Below are 6,182 nucleotides of genomic sequence, written 5' to 3'. Positions count from 1 at the left end.
AGAACAAGCTAAATATGTTAACTTGTAACAAGAATTTTTACTTGCAACATCTGCTTAGAAAGCTAACCCATCGATAAATCCCAACAACAGTCAACCTTCTATATTTTCCTGTCATGTATATTTATCCTAATTTTTTTCATACTCATAAGGGCAACTGTTCAATCAACCAAAGTACAGGTAACATACAAAGAGCGTGTATAGCCAGTGTCACTAGGAGAATGCAGAGTAAACATACACGTATAAGCAAAACATTTCTTTCTGAGAAAACTTATGGCAAGCTTAAACTAAAAAGGTACATGAAACAAAGGTTCAAAAAGCCAAACATAATGCAAGATGGTCAATCTAACTGGCGTATTTTCTACTGATGTATTTTCTACTGGTTTTAACATTAAGTAGGATTAACCTTAGAACGTTTGGTTTTTGGTTTTTTTTTGGTAGCAAAAAACCAACAGAGTCTCCATAGTAACTTTTTAATTAGCCTTTATTACTTTGGTGCTTTGGAAAATATACTGGTTAATACTTAAAAAGAGGTCAGAGCTCATGCAAATACAAAATTAAGATTATGTATATTCTTCAAACTCCAAATGCAGATGGGTCAGCTTAATGACCGGATGCTGCCTCACTGAATTCAACAGAAAGTGTGTATCTTCACAGGATTAGTACCTATGTCAGTACAGAGTCCAGCACAACAGCCTTCCAACCCAAAGTAGGACTTTTCATTGCTAATACATCTACCAGTATTGGAAAAGGTGGCAGATTAGCATTACATACAATATTACAAAACAATTAATTATTTTTAAAAATGCTGACTCGCCTTTGCAATTTTTTCCAAAACTCTAAACTATTTTAATTTACGTTGGTCAAAGAAAAAACTAAAGTGACTTTTTTTTTTCTTTCAGCAAGGAACAAGTCTTTAAAAAATACAACCAACCAAACACCAAAAAACAGCTAAATAACTGCACTGTATAACACAGTTAACCCTAACCATGGCAGAAGTCCATTGCAGAACATGACAATTGAAGTCCAGACTGCTATAATTTCAATCTTGCCTTCTCCCCAGCCAAAATCCCCTATAGCCATTCCTTTGAGTCAACTGTAGCACTCATACAGTTGCCCACTAAGCCAAAGCCAGGAGCTGATCTATCTGTAAACTCACATGGAAAAAAAGAAAAGCCATCAGTTTTCATATGTAAACTCTGGGCAAGCTCAAAGATAACTTCCAGTGTCAGCTTCCTCTCAGTAAGAAGAGGTGAGATGTAAAACAATCACAATGCATGCACTCTTATATTAGAACGTGCTTTAAAAATAAAATATGACAAATGCAGTAAGTGAGCAATCATGTGAAATACCCTTTCTTTCCCCCTGGACGCTTGCTCTATCCCACCAAATCAGATTACTTCAGTAAGAGGCAGTCGGGCACAATACAACCAATAGTTGGATCTCCTCTGCATGATCAAGTCACACACAGCAACGAAATTACTCCCGAGACTAAACAACCAAACTTCAGTACATTTTATGATGCTTTATGCAACATATGCTTTATGCATTTCTACATATTAAGAGATTTCAAATTCATACAAGAAAATAAACTATTTTAACACAATCTGTAAACTGCATCATTGCCCCATCAATACCATATCAGTTGAATTCTTCGCAATGTCAAACAAGCTCTATAAATCAATGAAATCCTCTGGTCAATTTATGCTTCAGGGGAAAGTAGCTGGCAGCAGGAGAGCATTCTAACTTCTTTCACTATCCCTTCATACCCATCTGATGTTTATCTACCCAGGGTAAATATAGAGAAGTGAGAAAAAGGGAAGAGGGAGGAGAGGAATCCAAGGCCAAAACAAGTCCCTAACTCTCCCATGGATAGGCTGGAGCTCAAAGTGACACTGAAACCTCTGCCTTCTCCCAGAATATGGGATTCATTACCCCAGCACAGTCCTCTCACCCTCAACACTCCCCACTGATACCATACATGCAACTCTCTTGCTTTAACACACATCTGGGAGAAGCACATGCATCGCTCTGTAGTCTGAGGAGACCCATACAGTGAATCTGGCCATAACAACAAACACACAGAACCACCAATTCTTTTAGTATAGTTTCCCTGCCTTGGGAAATCATGTTGCTTGTGTATCTTCTGACAATCTGATTTAATTAACCATTACTGGCCAAATATAGCAAAGAAGTATTCATTTGTTCCTACAGATCTTGTGAAAACAAGTCGATAAATAACAGAAAAGGATCCTGTAAATGCTGAACTGGGAAAGTAGAACACAAGTTTACATCTTTTTGGACACCAGAAATATTTTATTCCCGAGAACTCTTGAAAACAACTCCACTGCAGAAAAAACTTCAGGCAGAGCACACCCTTCTGATTTTGCCAAAAGCAAATCAACCACAAGAGACTAAACCACATAAAACAAGAAGTCATTAGTTCCAGTGCTTATGGAACTCTTTATTTTTTCAGTGATCTCACTGGGCTGGCAATGGGCAGGGTAGGGTGGTGATGCTCTCGCGGGGCCTGGCAGAGCAGAGTCTATGGCACTCGCGTTAGATCTCGGTTCCAAGGCAGTTCTAAACTAGGACAAGTTAGCTCCTTATAAAAGGCATCTGAAAACACTGTTTTCCCTTTGTTCTCAAGTGAGTAACCTCTTCTAGGATTATAACGATCAAACCTCTTCACCAGGCTGACTGAACTGATCTTTAAAGACCATGAGCTGGTTCTCTCCTCAATAGTCACTACCATGTCTGTTTCAGGCCACGTCTGATGAGAGGGCATGAACTCCAAAAGTATTCAAAACAGCCTCCAATCTCACACCTGGATTACATACATACCTATACAGTAGGATCCAGTAAGACTTACTTAGGCTTCAATTTTTTTCTGGGTAATTTAGTAAGCTGTCCTTTAATTTGTTAAAAACCATAGCAGATTTATCACTAAACAAGCAGCACTAGAAATCACATCACCAAGCAGCAATCAAGCTCTACAAAACTACTCTTTTTAGCAGGTGACAAGTTGATCTAACTGGAGCTTACTGGTCAGCTTAGAGGGAAGGCACAGGCTGCAAGTCAAGTTTAAAAATTCAGGATGCTCAGTTTAGGGTTTGTGTGCAAAGACTGTATCTCAACTTAAGAGCTCAAATCAATGCCAATGAACACCAAGATACAGTTTCATCAGTGAAAGCCTTGTTGTGTAACAATGCATGAGATATACAAGGTCTGAACTAAAGCAACTACATCAGCTTAGTCATGCTGCTATCAATTTTTCTCATCCAGATGACACCAGACATACACAATCATCAGCTGGAACCCTCTGGTATTAAAACCAGTTATAATTTTATCTCATCACTGATGTAGCATTTGTAATGTTTGTGTGCTGTTTACTTTTATGAACTAACCAAAGACTAATTACGTCTTCAAACCTCTAAAACGCACTGCTGGCAAACCTAAATCAGATTATAGTATTGGTTATTACACAGAACTGTTGGTTCCTAAATACTGTTGCAATCAGAGTTGGGAAACAGTCGAAGCTTATTTCTTGTTTGCTATCAAGAACTGAAGATTTTTTCCCCCACCACCAGTGAAAACCATCCTAATCTTAATTAGACAAACACCCAAAAAAGGAAAGCTAGAAGTGTGACAACTTAAGTTACTATTTGCCAAGGACAGTTTAAACTCAATGCTTACGAGGAAAACTGGAAGTGCATAGTTTTCACATCAGTCTATTTACAGGCTGCTCCCTGTAATAAGCAAATGCTCATTAATGCTCCCTTTTAATGAGCAAAATGCTTCTCATCAGTTTTACCCTAGGAACATAGACCAGACTGTGGCCAGGATATGTAAACCAGGATATTAGGAAAGTTGTAAGAGCAGCACAGTAAAAAAAACCAACCAACAAACAAAACCACCTTGATAGGTCTGAAAAGCAACAAAAAATAAATAACCAAAAACGTTTCCAACAAGCAACTACTGTATGTTACACTGGGGTTCATTTCAACCAGAATCTGAAAAGACAGAATACAGAATGTCTTCCACTTACATTTGTGGGTGACAACAGGATTATTTTTTTTTTTAACTAAGTCAGACTGTTGGCAATGTAGCTACAGCTCCAGCTCCGTCATGAAAACTGAGATACATCTCCTAGATTTTCAAAGGTCTGCAAACAAAAGAGGACAAAAAAAACCAAGGAGAGGGGGTGGAACTGAGGTATGAAATCTGAAGCAGCAGGACAGGGAACAAAAAGTCTGGGTAACCACTGGTGTTGATAAAGGCCATGAGCCTTTGGAAAAATACAGTCATTTATCATTAAAACCAAATTAGCAAATGAAAAGACCACTGAAGATCACATGGGGGCCAGTTAAAACTAAGTAAGCTAAAGTCACGCAGAAGAGTATGATTTTTAACCAGTATAATTTTATTCACTTTACTGAAGCATTATTCAGATTTTCAAAGTTTGTAACAACCAATAAGAGGTCATGCTAAAAACTGAGAAACATTTTTTTAATCTGCCCTTTATATCAGCTACCCTTGATCCTCATATGCAGGAGTTCAAACGCATTAAGCACTTACACAATTAACTGGGGTTCAGCCACAGTTTATCATCCTGTATGCAGCTTAGATGCTTGCAGGGAATCAGAGCAGCAGAGGTCAACTGACTGCATGACAAGCACATAGCAGTAAATCTGAGTTAGGCAATTCCAATGCAGCAGTTGGGATAATCGCCCACCACTACAGTTACAAAGCTGCACGCTCCACGGGCTGCTGCCGTAAACAGCTTCCTGCAGTTTCAAAGATGCTACAGCATTCACACATCAGCAAGGGTCTTTCTCAACACCATCCTATGCCCCCTTGCCATTTCCATACAGAGAATTGCAAGATCTGTACAAGGTCCACCATCAAATTACCAAGTACTTGTTCTTGACATTCAGTGCCTTTGTTTTAAAGGCAAAGTGTCTATTTTTTTTTCAAATATATGCTCCTTAACATGGACTCAGCTTGATAATTAAAGGATATAGGAAGGCAAAGCCTCATTAGCCTGTTCTAAGTAGTGTACATTGTCAATTAGCTAAAGTAGCAGAAAACACAGGCATTATACATTGCCAATCAAATATTTTTAAAGCTAAAGCAGCTCTCCCTAAATGCAGTTGCAACCATTCTATTTCAAAGATAAAGTGTTGTGACAAGAACATAACTGCAAATCATCATCATCCTGCAGCTGCTGTTAATGCAAAGAGCAAACAGGATTTTTAGGTAACCATCTCTGCATCTGTTAAAACTGGAAAACAAAGCAGTATCCAGTCAGAGCTGCTGAACACACAACGCAGCTCTGGAATCAGCGGCTCCAACTTCCGTGGGGCAGCTCTGGGTTTTGCTTTATCTGCAAAGCACAGTAGAATGTAACAGTGCTCCTGGACCAACAGCACAAGGAAAGAACTTCATTTACCAACCCTAAGAAACTAAGGGAAACTAAGATTGAGGATTAGGAAAAAGTTATTGACATTAGGAATAAGTTCTTCAGTATGAGGGTGATAGATCACTTGAACAGGTTGCCCAGAGAGCTGATGGAGGCCCCATCCATGGAGATATTCAAGGTCAGGCTTGATGGGGCTCTGAGTAACCTGATCTGGTAACACTGTCCCTGCTTACTGCAGGGGGTTGGAGCAGATGATCTTTAAAGGTCCCTTCCAACCTAGTACATTCTATGGTTCTATCATTAGACAAAATCATCAGGAAAACAAGTAAAAATGAAATGAAGTTCTGCCAAAGTATATGACTGCTATCTAGTGTAAACTCCTAGCATTACGTTCCAACATTGTGAAAGCTCCATACAGTCGTGTTTTTTTATCACCATTTTAAAATTTCCTGTTCTGAGGGAACCTATAAGCTTAAATAAATGGACTTGGTTCTGAAAAGTTCCTGAACAGGAAAGCAGAAAGGACTTTAAATCCTATTTTACATACAGCTTTCTCTTAAAGATCTGCTATATTTGTGAATACTGGAGGTAAGTGCTTGCAGCTATTGCATTCAAAGCAGTTATTACAAACTGCTGGAAGGGGAGCAAGAGAAACACTAACAAAAAACCTTGAAAAAAAGGACCGTAAATGGAATTCTGAGAAAGTCTTCAGTAAAAAGCAAGGAAAAAATCTTGGGTTTTTTTCTTTATTTTTTATCCGAGA

At 38.6% G+C, this 6,182-nt stretch overlaps 1 protein-coding gene across 1 annotated transcript in view; it reads right to left on the bottom strand.

Annotated features, from left to right (window-relative positions):
* The window catches only part of MAP3K4 (mitogen-activated protein kinase kinase kinase 4), a 63,817-nt gene that overhangs the window by 56,771 nt on the left and 864 nt on the right, over positions 1-6,182 (bottom strand).

The sequence above is a fragment of the Mesitornis unicolor genome, unplaced genomic scaffold (assembly GCF_000695765.1).
Source record: "Mesitornis unicolor isolate BGI_N332 unplaced genomic scaffold, ASM69576v1 scaffold15375, whole genome shotgun sequence".
NCBI classification, from domain to species: domain Eukaryota; kingdom Metazoa; phylum Chordata; class Aves; order Mesitornithiformes; family Mesitornithidae; genus Mesitornis; species Mesitornis unicolor.
Note: the sequence above shows the minus strand (reverse complement) of the source record. Positions and strands in the feature narration are given on the sequence as shown.